The sequence below is a fragment of the Podarcis pityusensis genome (assembly GCF_964106645.2).
Source record: "Podarcis pityusensis genome assembly, chromosome: 2".
NCBI classification, from domain to species: Eukaryota; Metazoa; Chordata; class Lepidosauria; order Squamata; family Lacertidae; genus Podarcis; species Podarcis pityusensis.
In genome coordinates, this window is record NC_138029.1 from 109,335,305 (window position 1) to 109,362,096 (window position 26,792).

General features: G+C 45.3%; 1 protein-coding gene across 15 annotated transcripts in view; it reads right to left on the reverse strand.

Annotated features, from left to right (window-relative positions):
* The window catches only part of MGAT1 (alpha-1,3-mannosyl-glycoprotein 2-beta-N-acetylglucosaminyltransferase), a 45,594-nt gene extending 19,338 nt beyond the window's left edge, over window positions 1-26,256 (reverse strand). Inside the window, exons 1-5 of one of the 15 annotated variants that reach the window (XR_013982145.1) lie at window positions 26,168-26,256; window positions 24,259-24,834; window positions 14,883-15,017; window positions 13,352-13,559; window positions 12,082-12,321 (exon numbers count right to left, since the gene is read on the reverse strand). The gene's annotated coding sequence lies outside the window, so the exon portion shown is untranslated. Of the gene's footprint in view, window positions 1-642; window positions 876-4,582; window positions 4,805-4,829; window positions 4,976-8,165; window positions 9,101-12,081; window positions 12,322-13,351; window positions 13,560-14,882; window positions 15,018-17,121; window positions 17,215-23,714; window positions 23,865-24,258; window positions 24,835-26,075; window positions 26,100-26,167 lie in introns of those variants that run through there. The other 14 variants (XR_013982146.1, XR_013982147.1, XM_080992881.1 and 11 more) reach the window with 14 other exon arrangements.
* Between the last annotated feature and the right edge of the window lie 536 nt (window positions 26,257-26,792).

Consider the following 26,792-nt stretch of genomic DNA (forward strand, 5'->3'; position numbering starts at 1 on the left):
CATGGCAGGAAACCCATCCCCCAAGAGAATGATGGAATGAGATGCCTCCATGTAATAACTGCAAAGAACCTGGTCTGTATTAACCATAGTTTGGCCAGCTTGATGTTTACTGATCTCAATTTTAAAATGGATGAAACTCAATTTCTCCCAGGTAAGTGTGTTCAGGAATTCAGCCCTAGTTTGTAAAATGCTTCAACCAACTCGTTCATCTCACAAAGCACACCATCATCTTCCAGTTCCCTGGAAAGAGATGCAAATATTTTTAGAATAAAAAAATTCTTCCAGTAGCACCTTTAAGACCAACTAAGTTAGTTCTTGGTATGAGCTTTCGTGTGCAAGCACACTTCTTCAGATACTCCAGTGTATCTGAAGAAGTGTGCTTGCACACGAAAGCTCATACCAAGAACTAACTTAGTTGGTCTTAAAGGTGCTACTGGAAGAATTTTTTTATTTTGATTATGGCAGACCAACACGGCTACCTATCTGTAAATATTTTTAGGTACACCTCTGAGGCAACTACAAAGCCTCTAGCTGGGCTGGGGTGATAACTCTGGGATCTCATGACCAAATCCAAACACAATACAGTCATACCTCGGGTTACAGAAGCTTCAGGTTGCGCGTTTTCGGGTTGTGCACCGCGCCAAATCCGGAAGTACCGGAACAGGTTACTTCCAGGTTTCGGTGCTCACACATGCACAGAAGTGCCGAATCGCAAGCCATGTGTGTGTAGATGCGGCGCTGCGGGTTGCGAATGTGCCTCCTGCACGGATCACGTTCGCAACCCGAGCATCCACTGCATTAGCTTCAACAGGCCTCTTCTTTCTTTGGGCTGAATAAGACTTCCTCAGGGCTGCCTCATGTATTCCCTTCAGCCCCTAGCAAAATAAAACATCCCAAGTGCATGAACACATGTCACATGGATTAGTAATGCCCACGACTGGACTCAGTGAGACTTGCAGGATTCAACACCCTCCCGTTTTGAGTTCCATGTTTCAAGAACATTGGAGCACCGGGTCTGTTTTATACCCAACACTCCTCCTTTCTCTCAATTCCAACCCCCAACACAGGCACAGCAGAATCCAAACAGATATTTCCTTTGGGAGCTGCAGGCCACAGTAACTTCTAAGCCCCCCACTTCCCAGTCATGGCCAGAAAGGGGGAACCCACAACCAAGTGCCCCAGCTTGGTCTACTGTCTTGCATGAATGAAGTAAAGCTGAGTCAATGAATGAGAGTTATTTATGTGTCGACAGTGGCTTCTTCAGCATGGGGACTTCAAATAAGAGGGACCGCTTCCTGACCTACCACTTTCCAAATCAAAACACCTTGAGCATTTTTTCCCACCAGGAGCTGAGGTCCAGACAAGTCCATCCAGCCAAAGCCAGGAACTCCCTCACCCACCCCCGCCAGCAGACTAATAGCTATGCCAAAACTTCCAAAGCATCTGTCAAGCTGTCAGTGGAAAACTCCCAGCCAAACTTGTTTGACTGTCCAACGCTGAGCCCTGGTCTGGATTAGAAACTCAAAGGTGGAAGGTCAACAAATCCCTGTTTTGTCTGGCTCCAGCTCTATCCACATGAGGAAAACCCTGGTCCCAAAAGGGAACCTAGGAACAGATACTGTTGAGTTTCAGTTAAATTCCTCACAGCCCCACATGCACAACTAAATACTGTCAAAGCACCAGATATGAGTCACAATATTTGCATCAGTGGAGAAATTGGTTCCTTCAAAAAATGCAGGGAGCACTGAAACATTTTTTCTGTATTAGATGCATACATGCCTCACATTAGAATAACAGGATTTTAGCTCTGGATTGGATCACTGAAATACTGGGTAACAATTGTGGGTACTGCTCAGGGTTTTATAGTGTCTGTGGTCTTACACATTTGTTCCCCTTATGGCAAAACAGCACTCCCTCAAATTCATATGTTGACATTTCAGCCCTCTAGATATGAAGGACACAAAGTAATAGGGATCTCGCCATAAATAGCCATAACTATGTGCCATTTCTGTATCAGAGTTGGGGATTGATTTTGCAAGCTAATTGGGACCTGCTCCTGTTTTTCTGCTGAAATCTGGGAGGGCAAAGTCATTGCAGAATAACAATGATTTTTCAAACATTTGCTAGGTTAACACAGGAAGGGGGAAGAAAAGGGTTCTTGGCAGCGTGAATAGAAATTCTTGTTCCATTGGAGAGCTATGACTAGCTCTATTTCCTCACGCTGCTGGGAAGGAACATGCAACTGGCTGATCCTAGCAATAGATTCATGAAACATGCCTTTGGCTTGACGTAGCACCTCTAAGCAATGGGCTTTGAGGCCTTAAATCTTAGAAGCCTACACAATGCTCTTCCAAGAAATCAATCAGTTCTAACAATTCAATTCTCTCTCTCATTAAAAAAATAAGCACCTTAAATATGAAGCGGAGGCGTTTCACATTCCAAACTACAGACTAAGGTTTACATACTTTCTATCACTATTGCACTTATGGAGGAGACCCTGAGAAGGTCGGGTCTGGGCATGGTGGTGTTCAGCTACAACATGAAGTCACGCTTACTAAGGGAAGGGTGGAGATTTTGAAGCAGAAGACTCATGCAAATCACACTCTCTGGGCTTGTGTCTTTTACCTATGCTTATTGCTTACTGGAGTATACAATCAATGGGTAAACTGGAGATAAAAAGCAAATCAGAAAGTAGTATGCAAGGAGCTTTGGATGATCAGGGCCTCCATTTTTACCTTTGCAATTGGCACAAGGTTACTGATACTGGAGCTGTAATGCATACACTGGGAAGGTGCCTGGTCAAATGCCTCGACTGTCACAATGACCCACAGCCATGCATCAGACAATGCAATGGGACTGTGTGCAAAGACAGGGAACTTTGGGGATTCACAATTTCACAAAGGTCATCTCAGGATTTGAGGAGAAACTACATTACATGCAACAAGCCTGAGGCTACATTGGGAAAACAACCCAAACCTCAACACATTCAGCCTGTGCAACTTATTCAGATGAGCAAGAGACTAACCCCAAATATACTGAATCATACTCCTTCATGGCTCAAGTTTTCCAGCCCTGCCAGAATTGAGCATATTCTTTCCCTCATCCTGCCCCCACTCCAAAAGAGAGAGTTAAAGTACTCTTTCTAGTTGTGTGCATCCACAAGCAAAAGGATAACATATTTACTAAAACAGGATAGATGTAGGGTTTTGATCTTGCCTGAAAGGTAGCCTCTAGGCAAATTCTAGTTCAGTTCATCATTGTTAGGTGACAGCTTAGATAACACTTTGCCCTGCCCAGAGGAAGTAAATTCTGTTTTTGTACTTTCGTGAAGCTAAATGCAGCACTGAGCCTTTCAGGAAGTCAGCCCAGCTGCCAGCCTCATGGTTACTGGTGCTAATGCTCAGAAGGCAAAGTGATAGAAACACTCTTCCCTCATCCCTCATCTGGGTTTAATGCTCACAGGAACTAGGTCCCACTTTCTACTCTGCCAGGCCCATAAAAACAGTTGAAGCCACAATAGTTGGTTGTGAAAGCTTCACAAACAGGCATAGGGAAGCTTTGGCCCTCCAGACTGCAATTCCCATCATCCTTGGCCATCAGCCACACTTGCTGGGACTGATGGGAGTTGTAGTTCACTAACATTCAGAGGGCCAAAGATTATCTACACCTGCTCTAAATGGAGCATGAGAAGAAAAGCATTTGAAGTTACAAAGTGTGGGGACAGAAGGTTAATGGGAAGCAGAACTACCTAAAGACTGAAAAGAAAAAAGAAAAAACACACAACAGTCTCAGCTGTTCAGCAAACAGAAACGCCCAGCGACTAATCACGAGGCAGCCTAGCAAGACAGGCTATCAGTATGACCGGCTCCATGCTTTAACCTTGGACTTAGAACTAGTTACAGTTAAACACACAGAGTCCCAGAGGCTCAAGCAAGTCTGTTCAGATAGTGGCTCAGCCGCCAAAGGCATCTCAGTGTATTAAATAGCCAGCTCTTAAGACAGCCTGTGCAGTTATTTGATATATTTTGTCTATAAACCACCATAAGGATCTAGCTGGGTGGTAAGATGAGGGATGCAAACATGATGGGAGAATACAAGGCGACAACAGGAGAGAGGCCATGACCATGCAAAATTGTTCCTTCCAAGTGATTCTAACGGGTGCAGACCATTCTATCACCTAATTCCTTGCTGTAAGTGCTATTAGAGCAGGTAAATACACAGAAGGCAGGACGAAGAGGCCCACTATCCAAACAGCACTGCTGGAAATGTACATGTACTCATGAGCCACAACAGACACAAATACTCCCAGATCTAAAACCGGTCAGATAAGGTCTCTCAAAAGTTTTGCTCCCATGTGTAATACCCACCACAGAACTGTACAGAGACTACTACATAGGAAACACATTCAACCCATGCAGGACTGTTTATACAGTTCTTTTGCACCAAGTTCATCAGATATAAACAACTAAACGTAGAATTACCAGAACAACCTAGAATTCGATCCTTTTTAAAAGGCCGCGTCACTGTAAAGCGTTCCTAAATCCCCTCTCCATAGTGGCTTAGAAGTTCAGCTTGTACCCACCGTCACCATTAAGTTGCTGTTGCCACATGGTGCCAGCACTTTCCCCTCTATCTGAAGCTCTGTGGAGTTAACACACAGCGTTTGTCCCGAGCAGATTAGCAAGTCCAGCTCAGGAGACATTCCTTGTGCGCCTTGACAAATAAGTCCACTTCAAGAGCACCCTGCCGCTGCTGCTATGTTCAGCTTCTACCTCCCCTCTCTGTCCCGCTCTCCGATCAACAGCCCAAGTCCAGTGTTATAAACTTGCCTTCTGTTTCTCTGGCAGTTTTTATCGCTTGAAAAAGATCTTTCTGCCGGTATCCAATTTCCAGTGGCAGGAGAGCGGCAGGGCAGAATCTGACAGATTCGCTGGATGCCTGAATTGAGGGAGGGAAAAAAGACGGCACGGCACGCTGCCCTGCTGCAAAGTTTTGAACCCAGAGAGCTAGTTTCACTTCCCCGGGGAAATCAGGAAACGTGGCCCCTCCTTTGTAGGAGGGAAGGGGGCAGGGTTAAGAGGTTGCCACAGGGCAGCCCTCTCTATCAGGAAGTCAGGGCCCCTCTCCTCCTTCAACCTGAAGAGGGAAGGCTTAACCCTCACACACCCAGAACATCCATAGGGAGGCTGAAGATAAAAAAGGGTTGGATTCTCAAGTCTGCATCTTACAGCGACTGCAGTGAAGCTAATGCAATCCTGAAACTGTTGCACTGGCCAATATGGGAAAGGTGAGGGCTGGATTCTGACCTCAGTTACTAGCATTAGCCCAGTCCGGATGATTCTACCGAGTCAAAGCTGGGATCAGATTCTGACCTAAGTGACAGAAGTGGATGCCAAGCTCCCCCTCATACTGCATTTATGCCAAGGAAACAGATCAACATGACCCTCTCTTGCTAAAAGTGGGCTTTGGTGGAGTTGAAGTAGAGTATCAGCAAAGAAGCACAGGCGAAAGGTACAATATTCTTGGTAAAATACTAGGAATAGGTCTGGAAGAGAAAACAGTTCTCCTGGAGATGATTAGCTAAGCAAAGCAAGCAATGACCGCAATGAGCTAATTTCTGCTGCCACGTTTCCCCACAGAGGAGCGTTAACCATTAACTGCTCTCTTCTCAGCCAGCTGGTCGCCTGTTTCTGGTGGTGGTGGTGGAAGTGTGTGTGTGTGTGTGTGTGTGTGTGTGTGTGTGAGAGAGAGAGAGAGAGAGAGAGAGAGAGAGAGAGAGAATGTGCTGGTTTCGAGGTAAACAGGATACAGAAGAGGGAGGGGATAATCGTGGGGAAATTAGGAAGACCACTTTAGGCAAGCTGTGCATTAAGGGTGCAATGTACACCACCACTCAGAGTCCCATCATGGGAAGGGGATTAAGGGAGAAGAAGCATGAGCATGATCTCAGACCACTCAGAGGTCTCAATGGGACAGCAAGGGAAAAAGTGAAGTGTTACCTGTGGCTGGGTGTGTACTTTTGTCTTCCACACCAGCACAATGGAACTGTGAGAGAAGGGAAGAGCCTGCTGGGGAGGAAGGAAAAGAGATACAATGGTAATGTGCCTTGGAGCACTGCGGCAGATAGGTTTATTTTAAAATCCTCCTTAACCAAAGAGGCTGCTGGGGGATTGCGGGAGAGAAAGAAGAAAATCTTTACTGCATTGGGAACCAGTTTAATTACGAGGACAGGATTCAGCTTGACACAGAGGCAAAGAGGGTTAAAATGCCTAATCGGACACATTGAGTCCACCAAACTCTCTTGCTCTCACTGATTTTATGACGTGACAAATCAGACTTTGTGTTATATCTGTAACACCAAACAACAAAAACATTTATTGGATGATTTGGATCAAGTTTGCATCAGAAGATCAAGGCTGCAATTGAACACGGGGAGAGCCAGACGCAAAATTAGGACCAGATCACTCCAACTCCATCCCCACCACAGCTGCCTACTCACTAATAGGAAACAGAACTCTGTCCCAGCCTGCCTGGTCTTCTGCGTAATTATGTTGGGGGGGGGGAGGGGAAATGAACAGAATGGACAAAAAAACAGGAAGCCATCAACAAAACCAAGGCAGACAATTAAGAGCAGCCTTGGTAGATCAGGCCAAAGCCCTACTAGTCCAGCATTGTGCTCGTAAAGTAGCCAACCAAATGCCTAAGTGAAGCCCACAATGAGCACAAGAGCATTCCTGCTGATGATCCTCAGTAACTGATACTCAGAAGCATGCCACTTTGGATAGCAGAGGTAACGTATAGTCATCTTGTCACTGATAATCCTCCATATGCAACCTTATAGTAAATTTCTACTTAATAGCTCAGAACCATTGAAGGAACTCTGCATTCCTTAACCCGGTATTCTCCAGATGACTTCTGAATGGCACCAGGTTGAGGAAGGTTCAAAACATGGATTTTTAAAATTTATTTCTCACCTTGCTTCCACAATGTAATTCCAAGCAGCATACACAGGGTATCCAAGGCAGTCTCCCAGCCAGGCGCTGACCAGACACAAACCTGCTTAGCTTTAGCAAAGCTGCTAGATGCCGTGCCTTCTGACTATGGAAACAGCATGCATTTCTACAGCAGAGGGAAGACAGGTCTGGGCAACTATATTCCTATGATCTATTCCCTCCCAAGCTAACGTGCATATAGCCAAGTCAATTACAGAAGGAAGGCTGAAGGATGGCTGGAAAGGTCATACTGTCGAGCTGTGGTTCGAGCCTAGAGATGAGAAATAGTCTCATTTCTGTGCAAGGACACAGTTCCTAGTTTCTCAGTAGTCCTGAAACAGGCTAGCAGCAAACCCAAGTTTGGCCCACGGGGCTTCCCATTTGGCCTCCAAGATAGAACCCTCCTTGTTACTTAGACAGCTCTTCGTTAGGCAACTCGGTCACTTTGTCCTATGAGAGCTCACATATTGCAAAAAAATCTTCCTGTGCCAACAGCAACAGAAACATTGGCAGCATTCATACACACCTCAGCTGCTCACTCCCATTTGCCTGTGTTTTGACTCACACAGGGGACTGTGCAGCTGTGATACATCTTCAGGAGAGAGCTCTGTCCAAGTCTATGTTGTGCACTAAGGAAGAGTAGGGGATTAAAGAACCATTGGCCTATAGATTGTACTAGACTAAGTCAGCAGGCAGGTCTAAAATTAGCCCCCAGTATGAAGCTAATTGTCAACCAGGCCACTAGTTCAAGCATTTTGCTCAGGCTTAATCAAGACTCCTTTGTTCTAGCCACCGCTCTAGAGCAGGCATGGTCAAACTTGACCCTCCAGATGTTTTGGGACTACAATTCCCATCATCCCTGACCACTGATCCTGTCAGCTAGGGGTGATGGGAGTTGTAGTCCCAAAAACACCTGGAGGGCTCTAGAGGATAAATGTCTCAAACTGAAAGTCCTCAAAGCAAGAAAAGAGGAGCACTTCAAGTTCATGCCTATGAGCAGAGCAGGCAGATGAAAATCAGAGAAAGCTCCCCACTGAGACCAACCCCGAATCTTGAAGTCTCCAAATCCCAGTGACTGGAGAAATGGCAGCTATAGGAGCCCAAAGGGAAAAAACTCCAGTGCCACATTCTCCACCCTGATGGTGATGAAGAAGCAGACCAAGATGACCTCACCTTTTGCCTCTCAGTTTCACTTGCCGGAATACGAGTCAACAATTTTCATGATAGTTTTCTGGACCAAATGAACACTTAACAGGAGAAAGACACGTGAACTCGCAGAGAGTTAAGAAGGCAGCCAGGAAGCCTTGTTTCACAGGTGTACAAAAAAACATGCCTTCCCTTGAGACTCCAGGATGGAGATATTCTAGTCCAGCTGGTTCCCTCATGATACCTAACTCCCTCCTCTGTGAGCATCAGCTACCAGATCAGGGAGGATTAACCTTTCCCATCTAAAGAGGGGTGTGTGAGGAAGTAGTGAGAGAAAGAGAGAGAACTCAGTGAGTAAATTGATAATGTTTTGCTCGGTGGCTTTGCTTGCTTGATGAGTGGAATTGAGCAATACAGCACTCTCCCACCAAGAAGGGGCAGCACTAAGCTGGAAAAATGGAAACAGACTCTTGAGGCTTGGCTGCTGACCAAGCCTGTCAGAATTGGGGCCACCAGAGCTAAGGAATGCAAGCCACTGAAAGGGAAATAAAAAGCTCCGGAGCCAAGGAAACCTTGCCACTTGAAGACCTCATAGAAAGTCCCTTTTGCTTTGTAAGCCTTTCATTCGACCCATGTGCGCAGCTTTAAAACTTCAAAGCTGTGGAGACCAAAAGCCTGTGTCACTTGGAAAGCATGCAATGCTCAAAGAGCCAAATCCCATGACAGGTTCTGTGCTCTGTGACACAGCACAAAATACGCGTGTCCTCGGGCACAATTTGTCCCTTTTCAGGAAGTGCCAGCGTCAGGTGGAAAAGGGGTGGGATGAGGAGGAGAAGGCTGAAGGCTTAGAAACAAAGTCTCATGCTTGCTCTGGCCTGTCTTATCTCAAACAGCTAGTCAGCAACAGGAAGGATTCCTTAGAAGGAGCCTGTCTCAGCATCGACTGTAGGAGGGATTCAAGGCTGGAGACAGGGAGAAAGGCAAAGACAACAGCATCAGGACCTCCTCTGGCTGGACTCCACAGGACTCCCACCACCAACACAGAAAGGATCCCAGTTACGTTTTATATGTTGCTGCAATTTATTGTGGGTTTCTTAAATGTAGTTTAATCTTATTAGTAAGCTGCCTTGGATGGATTTGTATTCTGTAAGGTGGGACAAACAACTGTAATGAATAATAATGGACCACCCAAGACAGATAGAAACCCAGCAACTAGATCACGCAACATATCCAGATGCTAACTTTGCCTGCCCGTCTACCCACTCAGACAACACTACTGTAGGGCTTAATAATATTCACCACACCATCAGGGGCTCATTCAACTGCTTATACTTCTACCTCCACTGTGGGACATCAGTTGCTGGGAATAACAAATGGAAAGGATAGGGAATGGAAAGGATAGGGACCTTGCACTCAGGTCTTGCTTGCAAATGTCTCAGCAGCATCTGGTTGGCCACTGTAAGAAAAGGAGGCTGGACTAGATGGGACTTTGGTCTGATCCAGCACAACACTCCCTTATCTTCAACATGTGATGGAAGCCATCACCTGCCAACAAAGCCCTTCTATATGGCGCAAATAGATCAGTCACTATGCAGGAGTGTAAATGGATACAAGCCAGACATATAAATCCCATGTACATTTAGAAACCAGCAGGAGAACATTTCAGCCTTTCAGGATACTCTACCATTGACGTAAACATAAATATTTTTCATGCCAAAAAAAAACTTCCTAGAGAATATCCAGCATGAAATTGTTGAATAGCATTTACCAGCAGGTTTGACTGTATTCATGGGCTTAAATCAGAACCAAGGGTGTGGGGAAGTAGGGGAGCAGGGAAAGTCCCATTATCCGAGTAGAAAAGCTTGTGCTGATGGGATAGAAATGCTTTTAAGCATGTGAAATTTGGATTTCAAACTGAAAACAGTATCATGACTACATGAATAAATGCAGTTTGCTTTTGCTAAAGGAATGGAAAACACATTTACTTGGAAATAAGCACCATTTTGTTGTAGATATGGTCCTAGTGTATGATCTGAAGGCACACACACGAGGCCTTGCTGAAGCTAAGCAGCTCTGGGTCTATTCAGTGCCTGAATGTTTACTCCCTTGGAAAGAGGTGGAATATAATGGAGGAGAAGTGAGATATAAAGTAATATTTAAATCAATAAAGATAAACAACAAATAAACTATTCTGATTGTTACTTCAGGCATTTTGTTAACTACCTTGTCTCTTCTTTTGGAAAGAAAAGGCAAAACAAAAATTGTAAAAATATAGGAATAATGCACACCATGGGCAGAAATCCCTGGAAATTATTCTGAGAGAATCCGATCTGTAGACTTGTTTTTAACACCTATTGTCTTGGTTTGTAGCTTCTCCTTTATCCTTCAGAAGAACTGGTGACAGATACCTTCCCTGGGCATAATGGGCACTGTAAGCAATCTGCCTTGCTTGGGACACAGTGACCCAGCTAACAGCATGATAAATGGCCACAGGCAGGGCACAAGAGACTGAACACTTGAAACAGATTCCCATCTCTGCATAAAGGGGGAATTCAAAAGGTTTAAGGAAGGAAGTAATCAGATCATAGGTGAATGAGGGGTGGTGTTGCTTTCAGCTCTTCTGCTTTCCACATCACCCCAGGATTTAAAAATATTCGAAGGAAGGCTAGCTGTAAGTACCTCCACCACGAAGCATAGTCCATGCACCTAAGATGTATGGTTTCCTCCACAGTGGTGCCCCAATGATAGGAACTCTTTATCCAGAAAAGCTCACCTGACCAATTCTATAAACAGTTTAGAAGACTGGTAAAGCTTTTGTCCTCTTGGAACAATGTCAGAATCTGCCTACAGATTTTTTTTTGAAAAAATTATTACTCATTTGTTTTCCTTCTTGGCTGTTAATTTGGAATACATTTTTTTCCTGATGGGGTTCCATTGTCCTTTATGCTGCATTCCAATGTGAGCAATCTTTGAGATCTTGGCTAAGACACAAGCTTATACACCTGATTTTTTTTAAAAAACAAAAACGCGAGAACTGTGGTACAGTCATAATGGGTTATTAGGCTAAGTAATACTAATACGGAGTAGCAGAAGTGGACAATCGGTGAGCCAAGATTGGATCACAGTTAATATAACACACAATGTGACATGCTAATAATGTATGTAACTGCCTGCTGTCTTTCTCCTCATACTGTGTAATGAGCTGAGCTTGACTGAAAAAGTTGAGCTTGACTCTTGGCAAGAAAAAGGCACTGTGGGTCAGTGGTTCCGGTGTCTGGGAAACTGGTCAGCTGTCTGTCCTGGATGGGGCAGATATGCAGTCAGGGGTGCTTCTGGGTCCAGCTTTGTCACTGGAGCCACAGGTAGATTCAGTGGCTGGAAGCGCCTTTTACCAGCTGCGCTTGGTACAACAGCTTTCATTCTTCCTGGACTGGGAAAACTTGACCACAATAGTTCAGACACTGGTGACTTCAAGTCTGGATTGCTGCAATGTACTCTAAGTGGCGCTCCATTGTGCTTGACCTAGACACTGCCGTTGGCGTAGAATGCTGCAGCTAACAGGAGTGAGTCCCTGCTCAGATATCTGCACTGGTTGCTGATTTCTTACCGGGCAGAGTTCAAGGTGTTACTATTAGTATACAAAGCCCTTAATGGCTTGGGACTTGTTTACTTGTGGGATCACCTTACCCAATATGTGCCCTCTAAACCACTTTGATCTACAGAACTGGCACTGTTACAGGTGCCATATAATACCTGCTCCACAGTTTTGAGGAATCATGTCTTTGAGTATAGCAGCACCCATACTTTGAATTTCCCTGCCTCTTGACATCGGGCAGGTGCCCTGACTACATTCTTTTTGGCACTTACTTGTAACAGGTTTTGGCAATCCTACGGACACGACTAAATGACTAAACAACAACAACCACTCAGACCCATAAATGTTGGTGTGTTTTAATATTTTCTACAGTTTATTTTATTGATTTTTAAAATTGTTTTTCTGAGAATTTTGGTATTTTTTGGAAACCACTTAGAGGTTTTATTACAATCAAGTGGTACAGAAAATGTTAACAGGACGTGGGTGGCAGTGTGGTCTAAACCTCTTGGGCTTGCTGATCGGAAGGTCAGCAGTTCGAATCCTCGCAATGGGGTGAGCTCCCGTTACTCTGTCTCAGCTTCTGCCAACCTAGCAGTTCGAAAGCACACCAGTACAAGTAAATAAATAGGCACCACTGCGGCGGGAAGGTAAACGGCGTTTCTATGCGCTCTGGCTTCCATCATGGTGTCCCATTGCACTAGAAGTGATTTAGTCATGTTGACCACGTGACTCAAAGTTGTCTGTGGACAAACGCTGGTTCCCTCAGCCTGCAGCGAGATAAGTGCTGCATCCCATAGTCACCTCTGACTGGACTTAACCATCCAGGGGTCCTTTACCTTTATTTTTACCTATATAAAATGTTAAATAAATATGTCTAGTGTGGCTCTATATATGCCGAGCTGGCATTCTGCTACATTTTAAGGTTATACACCCTTAATAAAGGAATCTGACCCCAGTATTAGTCTAGGACATGGATGGACAACTTTGATCACACTGGCAAAACAACTTCCTGTGCCAGATGTGTGCACCCTATTTGAATGTTTCAGTTTCAAGCAAATTACTGCAATTTGAACACTGTTTTCTCAAACCTGAAACCTGCCACATTACAGTGGGCAGACACCTCTTCATCAAACCATGTGCTGGTTTTGGAGTGGCTATCCTCATGTACAAAAGCAGAAGTTACTTGAACAATCCTCCCATGGCTTGCCTTCTCATTTCCCAACCTGCTCTTACTATTTGGCTAGCCTTGTAAATAGTTGGCATCGGCTGTCTGGGTTGAGGAAGATTTGCCACCCAATGGGGAAACAGGGAATGAACCCTTTCAGACTGCCAGTATGCCAGTAAAGGACTAATAGTCACCAGGCTGGCAAGTAATTTTTGTGAACCACTTTAAGGTGATGTGCAACACTTGCTAATAACTAAGGTTATTGGTCAGAAATACTATTGTCTGCTGGAAGCCTCAGGAAGGTTTAAAAATAGTGTTTGTTTTTTAAAACAACACAGAATGAAATAGGACCCATTATAGGCCCCCAATCTTTTGTCATCTTATTATGGGGTGCTATTCCATTTCGTTTTACACTTGCAAGCTACATTTCTCCCTGTGCTTTATTCTATCTACCTTCAGCAGCTGCCTCTCTTTCTAGGGCACGTTTTAAGATGAATAGAGACATCCACAAAGGTTGAGCATCAAAAGAAGGGAAGAAATGTCATGCCTGACTCCAGGAGAGAGATGGTATGCTTTGCAGCAGACTGCCACTGAGCCAGAAGAAAAATAAAATGGACATGGAAGATCAAACAGCAAATATAGGGCAGGATTGTTAGCATACCTGCATTTAACAGAAAGAATAAAAATGAGAGAGGCGTAGATAAAACGGTTCCAATACCTTCCTTGAGCAATTTTAAAAACCGGACCCTAAAGAGATACTCTTGGCACTGTATTGATTTGGGACATCTAGCCTTTAAGCCTCTCCTACCCCTCTGCCAAATCACAAATGAGAATTGCTGCCTTTTTCCTCAGCACCCAGCTGTCATCACATCCTGATCCAAGCCTCCCAGGACAAAACAAGTAGCAGCCCCCCTCAGGCTCCCTCCCCTTCCTCCCTCTTTTGCATCCCCCCTCTACTCTCAATTTCCATCCAACGTTGCCTCTCGGCCCCCCCCCCCACAACATCCTTCTCTCCCCTTTTGCGGGGCTCCCTCCAGAAAATGAGGATATATTTGGCCCAGGGAGACTCTCCTTGCCTCCAACTGGGACTTACTGATTTAATCCCCCCCTCCCTCCTTTACCCGCCTCCTGTCTGGACACCCCTCTTCCTTTCCTTTCCTTTCCTTTCCTCTCCTCTCCTCTCCTCTCCTCTCCTCTCCTCTCCTCTCCTCTCCTCTCCTCGCCTCTCTCCTCCTGCCAGGATCCCTCTTCCATTCTCTCCCTTTCTCTGCTTCCTAGAGCAGACTCCCTCCCACCAAGGGCTTCTGTAGCGCTTTCAGGCAGCTTAGTTTGCAGTGATGGAAGGGAGATGCAGTCAGGTCTCACTTTGGAAAAGCAGTGCCAGGGCTGTGGGAGCATCCAAGAGCCCTTACACTGCCTTCTCAAAATCAGGCAGGCTTTGGGGAGGTGGCAGGGTCCACTCAAAACAACAACAACAACAACTCTGTCCGGATTTTCAATTTTGAAAATATGGCAACCCTAGTTAACTGCTATGTGGGAACTCATTCCCAGCCATTCCGTGAGAAAATGAAAGCCTTTCGGGGCAAAAGGTCATCACAACAACAGGGTTATAAAGTCATATGCTCAAAGTCATAAGCCACGACAAAGTGCATGAAATTTCTCTGGTAATAAACTTGGTTATCTCAAATGCAAAGCTAACTTGTCAACAAGCCACCTTCGCACTGATTTCAATATTTATTTATTAAATTTGTATACTGCTTTTCATCTGTAGATCTTAGGGAGCTTCATGACATAAAAATGCAAGATGCACATCCAAATAAGTGACCTTGATAAAATTTTAATACTTCTTTTAAAACGGCCAATTTTAAAGATAAGTGATAGTTGATGCATGGCACTCCCACATCTAAAAAATGTAAGCTGGGAAAAGTTTGATTCACCTCCCCCACTTGCACAACAGACCCATGCTCACTGAGTCCCCACCTACCTTTTTCTCAGAAGCAGGCACAAAAAGCTCCTTATATTTTTAAACGCAAGTATAGCGTGTAAGACAACTCCCATGATGACATGTGTGCAGATGTTGTATCCACTTTGTGAAAGACTCAAGACTCCAAGAAGTCACCTAATGAAAAAGAAAAAGTAAGTCTGATATTTGCTGCCAAAGAAAAATTCAAATATAACTCGTATAGGTTGATGTTCTGTTAGGATCTCTGTACTGCACCATGGATAGATGAGGCACGGCACGAAGGTTTTAGGTTTAATAAAAAATAAAATAAAAACACAAAGTGACTTAAGTCAGATTCTTTTTCAGATGTGCCAACATTTCTACACAACAGCAGCCACTGAGGGTTCCTAAATACCTGACAATATGCCAGAGACTAAACAAAAAAGAACCCCTGTGTTGCGAACAGAACAATCTGACAACCCAAAAGCAACACGGTAGGCTAATAATATAATTACAATTCTTTTGTATCACTATTGAATTATGTCTTAATTGACAATCAGATAACGTACAATATATACATGGTGACACCAACATATGTATCCTGTGTACCCTTTTGGACGTTTTACTTGGTAATGTATCTCTTATTGTGTAATAACCATTTACAGAATGTTCAGGTATATCATCTCATTTATTGTATTTGAATGTAACTGATTCTATTTGGTATTATTATCAGTTGAGGAAGAACATTGATTGAAACAGTCGGTCATCCTGGAAGGACTGTCCTGTTGCTGTGTTTGGAGCACCAACGTTCTTCAGCTTACTCTCTACAAATACTGCATATTTGCCTCAAGCTTTAGTGATTCTTCGTGATGTTACACAGCCTAAAAATCCCTTATTTTGGGGCATTTTCTTAACTCACATTAGCTGGTGTCACCATGTATATATTGTACGTTATCTGATTGCCAATTAAGACATAATTCAGTAGTGATACAAAAGTATTGTAATTATATTATTAGCCTACTGTGTTGCTTTTGGATTGTCAGTCAATATGTCAGAGACTTACATTCACACATGATGCCTCCCCCATGATTCTTAAAAGCCCCATCTTTGACTGACATCCTCTTGGTTTCCAGGCTTATCCACTGAAGCCTCGAAACCTAGAGAAAGTTTTTTCAGAATGATAGACTAATCCAACAGATTCCAGCCTTGCCTGGTTAGAACTGTAACGCTTACCAAGTGACAGACCAAAGGCCAACCAACAGCCTATTTGATAATAGTATCCAATTGTGGCTAAGCATTCCATATGAAAAATAATGCCAATGTGAAACTGGCATTCTTGCAACAGCACCATCCATTTGCAATGGCAGGAGTAAGGTCTCCATGCTGCCCAGCCGTGCATCCCGCCCTTCCTATACAATCTGCCACCATATGCCCTGTAACCCTCCCTCCAGTTCTACTGCCACAATTAAAATGACACAACCCAGCTTCTCCTACTGACATATCTGAACAGAAATAAGGAGAGAGAGGTTAGGAGCAAAACAAAAAGAAACACACAAGCAGTTGCAGAGGGGACAAGTCTAGTGCTGCCAACTAGAGAGAATTTTACGGGCTTGGCCAATTGCTATCACGAGAGAACGCAAAGCCAAAAAGTTCCAGCTGAGCAGTTTGTGCTATTATTGTGCCCATGTGCGCCGTTATAGCAAGCGCTGAGGCATCACATGGGGGCAGTAACTGCATTTGTAGTGGGGTACACATGTGAAAGCACTGAAAGCTTTGTGCTGCTACTGCAGTGAACATTGTATTGCTCCGTTCAGCTCTGCCTCTCAATACGAGGCTATCAGGGAAGTGGCAGGCACCATTTTGTAGAGTGCACCCGGAGAGACCACATGAGTATGTATATAGTGGTTGTCTAGATGGGTAAAGGGACGCGGGTGGCGCTGTAGGTAAAACCTCAGTGCCTAGGACTTGCTGATCGTAAGGTCAGCGGTTCGAATCCCCACGGCGGGGTGAGCACCCGTCGTTCGGTCCCAGCTCCTGCCCACCTAGCAGTTCGAAAGCACCCCTAAGTGCAAGTAGATAAATAGGTACCGCTTTATAGCGGGAAGGTAAACGGCGTTTCCGTGTGCGGCGCTGGTGCTGGCTCGCCAGAGCAGCTTCGTCACGCTGGCCACGTGACCCGGAAATGTCTTTGGACGGCGCCGGCTCCTGGCCTCTTGAGCAAGATGAGCGCGCAACCCTAGAGTCGGACATGACTGGCCCGTACGGGCAGGGGTACCTTTACCTTTAGATGGGTAAAAGTAAGTCAGCAAGTGCAGCAGAGGGGCCAATCCCCTCCTTCTCAGCTGAACCACCATCTCACACTGGGTCACTTCTCAGACAGTGCTGCAGTTGTGAGGCTGCAGTCCCTGGAGGCAGGAGAGAGGAAGTCACCAAATTACACAATCCCCCCCAGACAGGGAAACATTATCCTCACAAAGGAAAGGCCATCTGAACATGCTTGGGAGCACACTTGCCCTTGAGCCCTTATCTGAAAGAATTTCAGGTGGGGATGAACATTGAGACGGGGAAGTTGGCCATTCTCCAAGGCGCTCACTTAAGCGAAACACAGGCCACAAGTGTCCTGAAGTCAAGATTATTACCAAGGTAACTGCATTTGGGGTGGTGAGGAAGGTGCTCAAATTCCATTCCATATTTTCTCCAGGAGTTCAGAACTACAGCATTCACCACACCTTTTATTTGCTTGCCACCCTTTGAGGGAGGTTGGATTGAGAGATAGTACTGGGAAACCTTGGGCTAGTCACGTTTTGGCGGAGCTGCTTTTTGAAGCTGGGCCTCCCTGTTCTACGAACGAAACTCTAGCTGTTACATCACACTAATCCGGCTTGCTGACTTGTAAAGTTTGTAAGCCAAGCGTGCCCAAACGTTTTTCAAGGGGGGCCAGATTTGATGAAGTGAACATGTATGAGGACCCCCAAGTTGTTGAGCTTTTTTTAGGATTTTACCCCAGGACATATACTGCCACAAAGGCCAGATTAACTTGGCCGGTGTGGTCCAGATTAGGCTCCCAAAGCGGACTTTAGACATGTCTGTTGTAAGTAGAATAGAAATCTTCTGGCTTCTAGAAGGCAGACATTTCTGCAATTAGCAGTTCTGCTACTCTTCCTAAAAACAAGCTCTTAAAATATGTTATCAGTATTACACAGACTCTTTTCTACTACCAGTCAAATGGTAACCAGAATTCTCAACAGAGCCAGCCAAGGTTTCTAGATCTGCAGATCAGAGCAATCTGTCAGAAAACACGTGTCTGCCCTTTGCAATGTTTCTTGGGTTCTGCCAAGCAACAGAGACTTAATTGAATGGCTTTCAATATTTAACACTAATGAAAAGAGTTCTTCCCCAGAACACAGAAGCCATCGCTGAGTTCTGAACACTCATTCATGTCAGTCTCAGCTGAACTCTGAATCAGATCACCTCACAGAATGTAAGATGGCCAGCAGCTTAAATGGCTTTTTAAAATGCCCAAACCAATTTACAGAGGATAGGCCTATCAATCACTGTTAGCCATGAAAGCTGAAATGAAAGTACCACAGATGGAGGCCCTACAGATCTGAATACCAGTTGCTGGAGGGTAAATCATAGAGAGAGCCATCACATTCATGACTTGTTAGTGGCTGATTCCTGTTAGAAACATCTGGCTGATTCCTGTTAGAAAGTGAATGCCAAGGAATTCTTGTAGGTCTAATGAGAGATTGAGATGTTTCTACCTGCAATCTTGTTAGATTCTACAGGCCAGGCCCCATTGTGACTTCTTCCTGAGGTGAGGACACTACAGAATAGGGATGGAGAATCCCAGTGTTATTGGGCTACAACTCCTGGCCTGGGGCTGATGGGAGTTGGAGCCCAAAAACATATGGAAAGCTACAGGCTTCCCATTCTAGCGCAGAACATATTGAAGAAGAAGAAGAGTTTGGATTTGATATCCCGCCTTTCACTCCCTTTAAGGAGTCTCAAAGCGGCTAACATTCTCCTTTCCCTTCCTCCCCCACAACAAACACTCTGTGAGGTGAGTGAGGCTGAGAGACTTCAGAGAACTGTGACTGGCCCAAGGTCACCCAGCAGCTGCATGTGGAGGAGCGGAGACGCGAACCCGGTTCCCCAGATTACGAGACCACCGCTCTTAACCACTACACCACACTGGCTCTCTTTGCAGGTACCTGTGTCTACTTACTACAAATGTGTTATACTGGGCATAGCTGTAAACAGAAATAATGTAATTTACGCAATAATCTTGCAGGAAAACAATTCATTGGTTTAAGAATGGAGACGAGCAGCTCACAGGTGAAGTGAAATGTTAAGAGTTCTCCAGCTGTGAGAGAGGCCACCCTCATGAAGCCCAAATGGTTTCTACAGGGGAGGCAAGCTTCACATCCACCCCAGTTTGTCTCACATTTCATCCAGGATGTCCCTTCCCACTGACCTGGCTAGCTAAGACTATTTCTCCACTGGCTTTTATGTTCCCAGGAACCAAAATTACACAGTAAACACACACAACTACTTCTAAGCGAGGGAGTAAGAGATGCAGCCAAAGCATTGCTTGTTGAAGTGTCCTGGCTATACTTGAGTAGAGTTTATCTTGATCTAGAGTGGCACGCTAATTAAATTTGGGATCGCCCACAATCAAGGTAATAACAACACAACTCTCAGGTGCTGCAGAAGAGAAGATAGAAACCACACGACACATTTCAGTTGAAACAGCGCTCTGGTCGGACAGGATAAACTATTATGCTGTGCATGTTGAGTAGCCAAACAGACAGCTACCTCGTTTGTGTGTTACACTAAACCATTGTTCAGTGATACGTGCACAGGTCAGAATGAATGAAATCTCACATGTTCCCTCTTTCCCCCTATAACAGTTGTGAAAAGAAATTCATTAGTGTTTACTTTGACAGAGGTCTGTTGTTTTATACCAATCAAAGATTGGAATTTAAAACAAACTCTGGTCAAATAAACAAGCCAACTTCAAACCATAGATTATTACATTGCATGCAACAAGGCAGCAGGATTCTGTGAAATCAAAAGTAAATGCAAGCAAAGTCTTCCTCTTCACCACATGGAAGTGAAGAACAGGTGTAAGTTCAAGGCTTTGCTTGGGTTCATTCCAAGTAAGGGGATAACATGGATCCCCCAGAAAAGACCCTGGAGCTGCTACCCAAAGCCATCCACCATCACAGTAACATCTTCAATTTAGCTTCCGTGGTCACCTGGATCTCAGTCTCTCTCTTCCCCCATTAATTTGCACAAAGTCATAAGAGGCTGAACATATTTCGAAGAGACTGAGTTAATTAGGGCCTCAAAGTACTTGTACAGTCATGATCTCAGAAAACCAGAGATGGGTGGAATTCAGTATTCACAGGGAATACTGTACGTGATGTTGGAACTAAACAGGGAGTAGCTGAAACATCTTGCCCATAATACAAGCCTAGCCAACCATTATTAAATTACTTTAGTATCACTGACCTTACGAGCCAACATTTAACTTTAAATTAGGACATGCTGCATAGAATACTGAATATACAGTGTAAAACACTGTGGTGGATTCAACTTGACCCCATTTAAGGCCAATCTTGCAGTGTTAAAAGCATGGGGGCTGCTTATTGGAGACTTACGGTGGGATTCAACTAATGAGTCATCAGAGGAAGCCCTGTCAGAAGTCTTGTCAGAGGAGGGGAGACATCAGTTTTCTCCTCCCCGGGGGGGGGGGGAGGGGCTCGGGGGGGGGGGAGATACAAACTCTGGAACAGTGCACAGAGGGGGGAGAGGGGGGAATCATATCATCTGGCAAGTCCATGAAAGAACAATCACTTTAGAGCAAGGTTGAATTTCTCCCATAAGCCCTAATGACTCTGCCTGTTGTGCAGGTACGAGGTAGCAGGCAGTACAACCATTTTGCTCCATATCCTTGCTGCTCTATGGGATTAGTGAAACAGAAGCATTTCCATGTGCACCCTCCCCTTCTGCACTTTCTGCATATTTGTTTCATCTTTCATCTGGGACATCCTAATATCTCCTCCCCTCCAATTTAGCATGGTATCAGAGCTAAGCACCATCTGTATTGTGGAAGCCCATATACAACTCTTGGGAGTAAATTACAATCATGTGTGGACTTGCTGTATTCAGATATATGGAAATGTGCATATTGATTTAATAAGCCCACTAGGTGATCAGGGCTTTCACAAGTTTGAATTTTTAAAGCAAGGATCAAAGTAATCAAACAGGTTTTTTAAAAAAGGAGAGCAGAGGCTTGTGGGACTCGTCAAAGCAAGAGGGTCAAGTGCCAAAAATAGTGCTCAGAAAGCAATATTTAGTATACTGAGTAGTGAGCAAATAGACACTATAAACAGAACTTTACAAAAAATACCCCATGCCAGCCCCTGCTTTGCCCATGTCAGATTAATAGCCTGGCATGTGATTTGCTATGTAAGGAAGCAATTTGGGCTTTTGCTCCAGTGTGATATCATGCGTTGTGATTATGCACCACCACAGCAGCCCATGATATCACAACTTGATCAGGGTGCAACTGATCAAGTCAGACTTGGCAAGAGACAGTGGCATCACATAGGCAGGGCAGTGGCCACACTCAGCACTATCCTATCCACGCCAGTTGAACCACCCTCCCCTCAGTGCAAAATTATGCTAGTATGAACTCAATAACATGTGTGGCAGGACTCAGAGACTAAACATACAGGACAGACAACCCTGGGCCCTAGAATTACGTGTCAGTTTCAGCAAGTACCCTACACAGAAACCATTAAATTGAACTTCCAGTTTCCTATCTACTGCTTCAACAGGGTAAAGAACAGCTTCTATCTGTGGGCTGTTAGGCTGCTGAATGAAAAGATAGCAACAGGGCAAATGACTTTCGGGTTTGGTGGGTGTGCGTCAGTAAACGAGGGGAATTAAGAGAGCTGAGTGGGGGGTGCTCGTGTAATCTCACTGTATACAAGTTGTACAAGTGACAATAAAGTATTTCAATTCCACTATCGCCAAAGCTGCAATACTGCAAACGCTTACTGGGAGTACAAGTGAGTGCATTAGGACTGAGTTCTAGATAAACATACACAGGTTTGCAGTTCATGGGACTGATCTGTGAACTAGAAGCCTCTGGCCTAGATTTTATTTCTGACATTAGGTTGCCTTCACCAAGCTACTATCTCTCACAGATTCACATACCACATAGCTACAGCTGTGTTACTGAGTTCCCAAATGGAAACTCTGTAACGTACCCAGTGAGCTTAAGGTACAACCTCAACACACTTCCAAGGCTCCTGATAGTTCCTTGGCAGCCACGTCTTTACCTGCTCCACAGCTGGCATTACATATAGTATCAGGTGGATGTGGTTTGCGGGGGGGGGGGGGGAGGTCTCAGTCAAAATTGGAACCAGTGCCAGGCCAATTTATTATTATGTATTAAATTTTATCTCTTCCTATCCCATCCCATGATTCCAGAGCAGCAAACACCCAAGTAGCAAAATTTTATAATAAAAACACATTCACAACATCTAAAAGTACAGTGGTACCTCGGGATGCGAACGGGATCCGTTCCGGAGCCCCGTTCGCATCCCGAACAGAACGTAAGACACGACAGCGTGTCTGCACGTGCCGCGTTTTGCCGCTTCCGTGCATGCACGTGATGTCATTTTGACAGTCTGCGCATGCACAAGCGGCGAAACCCGGAAGTAACGCGCTCCGTTACTTCCGGGTCGCCGCGGAGCGCAACCCGAAAGCGCTCAACCTAAAGCGTATTTATCCTGAGGTATGACTGTACTACGAATAACCCTGAAACTTGCAGAACAATCACATACCCTCACGTTTAACAATTTCAAGGTTTTAAGGAACAGTATGTTTGAGCCATCCAATGGCAGGGTGAACAGAAATGCTTTTAAGGTCTTCCTGAAAGTTAATAATGAGGGAGACAGGTTGCACGTCAGCAGGAAGGTTATTCCACAAACGGGGAAACACCCAAGCTCTGTCACAGGTCAACACCAACCAGGAAGTCAACACTGCGGTATTGCTAACAGGGCCCTTTCATAGGGCCCAAGATGGTTGGTGTTGAGGGAGGCACATATTTAGGTACTGTACCTCAGTCCCAAGCTTTAAGGCTCTGTATACTCTTACTAACACCTTGATTGGGACCGGTATCTCACGCTACTTCCTCCAGGTATACCTGTAGCTAGCTGGTCACCTCCCTCTCAATCACCTTGCCCAGGAAGGAATTATTAGAGACTGGGTAGCAATTTTCTATAACCTCTGAACCCATGAAGGCCTCTTCAAAAGGGGCCACACTACCACCTCTTTCAAGGCAGTGGGCATAACTACCTCCAATAGCAAGGCATTAACCACAATGGACCATCCAGTCATTACTTCCCACCAGACTTTACCAGCCAAGATTGACAGGGATCAAGAGGGTGCATAGCCAGCCCCGTTTCAGGGGTTCCCTACCCCTGAACAATGCTCAATAAGACTGAAATATTAACTTACAAAGGCCTTGTAATCTGAAGCATTCTGACAAGCATTCTATCCATATACTGTGATTATTACAACCATTATAATACTGTGATTACAAAAATAATGATAGGATATATTGAAACTGAAATACAGATCTGGCTAAAGAAATAAGTACAATCACTTCATTAAGTCAATCTAGAAATATCTCATATGCAAACTAAATGAAGCCTCTAGATCAAATAAATGCAAATTACACCCAACACAACCATATATTATGATAAAGAGAAACAAAGAAACGTATGATCAATGTGCCCAGCATATTTTAGCATATGTGTTCTCCACCAAAGAGATTTCTTCAGAAATACATACCACATTTCTGGACATCTGTTCCTGCAATGATTATTTTTGTCCTTTCACAGGTCTCAGGCACTAACATGCACAACTGGTCCCTGTCTCTGAATGACTGCAGTTAACCGACACAGGAAAGCACCCAGATCTACCACAGGGTGTATTCAAAAGGCCCTCACATCCTTCCTGTTGCAACAAGATTCAGTTACTGTGAAGGGTTATGTGTGCCTAGCTAATTGGCAGTTCTGCACCAAGTATAAATTGTGAAAGCCAAACAGATGCACACAAGTCTACTTAACTTACCTACTTTATTAGGAAAGAAATGGGTCACTACAGACATTAGGGACAAGAGGTACATGAAATCCTACCTACTCACATAACCTATCAAGCTCAGATTTCAACAGATTAAAGGTAAAAAACATGGGGTTTGATTCATTCACTTCATACTTGCCCTTTCATAACTGAACACATAGTGCATGACATCCAAACACTTGCAAGCTAAACAGAATATGGTTACAGTGCAAAACAAGTGTAAGCTTTGAGTGAATTGCACCTAACTACTCACCTGGAAGGTGTCATATTGCCATAGATATAGGGTGGCCAGCCTAATGTTCTTCTCTCCTGGGGGAGGGGGGTCTCTTGGCACCCCCCTCCCCCTTCCAAGACTCCACCTTGAAGAAACAGTAGAGTGAGATAAGCCAGAAAAAGTCTTCTTTCTTCAATTTCTTACACAGACCCCACTATGCTTAAAGGTAGGGGTGAAATGTTCCTGCAGCCTTAGCCACCACTAAAACAAATGGCAGCATGGTCTTCTGGTGCCAGGATAATCCCCTTCAAGTCTTTTTTAAGGCTCGTGTGGAATCTTCCATTTCACAGAGGGGAAGTTCAGTCTTCACAAATGATCATAAACTCCGCTACAGAAAACCCATGGAGCAAAGCACTCTCATTGTCCTCAGTGTCTAGCTGTTCTCCTCAGTTGTCCTTAAGCCTGGTTCCACATCTCTTAGTACTGTAGATTTTTTTTAGACACAATCTCAAAAAAGACACAAGTTCTTACTGGATTTAAACAATGTCAGTAGGATTCCCTGGTCGGAGGCACAACACTGCGTCGCCAATTGTTCTGGCCTCAGTCACCATGCCCCTGTGTAGCATATAAAACTGGATTAAAAACCTTCTGCCTTTCAAGCAACTCATTCCTACATAAGCCTTGATCACTACCACTAACAATTATTTATTTGTACCCTGTCCATCTGACTGGGTTGTCCCAGCCACTCTGGGTGGCTTCCAACACTTATAAAAACATAATAGACACAGACTGAGACCAGAACTTTCCGGTGAATAACTCTGTTGCTTCATGCAAACACCACCCGGGAGGGCAGTCATCTAATCATTTCTCTAAAATGCAACCTCTTGCCTGACGCTGAAGGACAGATGGGACCGCTTGTCACACACCTTCCCTCACATAAATTGCAGGGGTCACATAAATAATTAGTGTTTTGATTTGTTGGAAGCTGCCCAGAGTGGCTGGGGGAGCCCAGTCAGATGGGTGGCTTATAAATAAACTCTTATTAATAATATATTATTATAAACAGGGCCATAATGTTTTTCTTTATTAGGCACATTTCTAGCCCACCCTTCATCACAACAGATCCCAGGTCAAAATAAACACACACACACACACATATATCTTGTGTGTGTATATATATATACACACACACACACACACACACACACAGTGGTATCTCGGGTTAAGTACTTAATTCATTCCGGAGGTCCGTTCTTAACCTGAAACTGTTCTTAACCTGAAGCACCACTTTAGCTAATAGGGCCTCCCGCTGCCACTGCGCAATTTCTGTTCTCATCCTGAAGCAAAGTTCTTAACCCGAGGTATTATTTCTGGGTTAGCGGAGTCTGTAACCTGAAGCGTATGTAACCTGAAGCGTATGTAACCCGAGGTACCACTGTGTCTGTATATATATATATATATATATATATGCACACACAAACACCAGTGCAGCTTTTAAGATTTGGGGCAGCTACTACCTGTGAGAGAAAACGATCCTGGGCTACTATATATTGTAAGGACATTGCTGCTTATCTGCGCTCTTACTGACCAGGGGAAGGGAGGTCCTATAGGGAAGAGGTCTCCCCTTTAAAAAGTCAAGCGACAGGGCCTTTCGCGGCTCCTTCTCTGCGCCCACCTCCCGGCCGACTGCGAGCAGCCCCTTCGCTTGCCTTAGGCTCGCTCCCTAAGCACAGGCGCCACTAAATACGCGGCTAAATAGGGCGCGGGGCGGAGAAGGGCTGCCCTGCTCCCTCCCTCGTGTCCTTCGGTTCCCCCTCCCCTCCGTCCCTTCCCCCTCCATACCCCTCTCAGCCCACCTCTCTCCCCCGCCCGCCTCACTCTGGGGGGGGCCCGCTGCCCCCCAACTCCTCCGGCGAGAGGGGCGCCCCCCGCCTCCCCGCGCACTGACCGAGGGCAACGGCAGCAAACGGCAGCCAGCAGCAGAATTCCAGCCACTTCCGCCAGACAGCGCCGGAAGCGAACCCATGGCAACCAGCCGTCCCGCCCCCCCTCACCCCACCCGCTTTCGGATTGAGGCCACGCCTCCCTTCCCTCATGCGAGGGCGGAGACTGGAGGGCGGTTTCTTAAGGCTAGCCCTTCCTCGCCGGAGGCCACACCCTCCAACCAACACACGACTCGCAAGGCCGTTCGATCCGGCGCCGGCCACGCCCCTCTCGCCCTTGACCCCCTCGCGTCAAAAGCGTCACCTCTTCCGTAAGGAGGACGGGGGAAGCGCGGCGGGTGACGTCGCTCTCGCCTCAGAAATATGTATATTCATGCGCGCGCGCGCTTGAAGGGACGTAAAACGACGTAGGTAAGACTCGTCGCCCCTCCCCTTTTGCTTTCCTCCAATCCGCCGCCCAGCAGCCCGCACCAGACACGCCCACATTTGGGAACCGCCCCCTCCAGCTTCCTACTTGGTTTCAAGGCTGGTTTTTCGCTCCAGTAGCGTCTCCGTCCGTGTGCCTCTTGCGCCCCCTGGCGGTTCAGAATAATCATTTGAAAACCAGAGCTTCCTTACATAGAACACCAA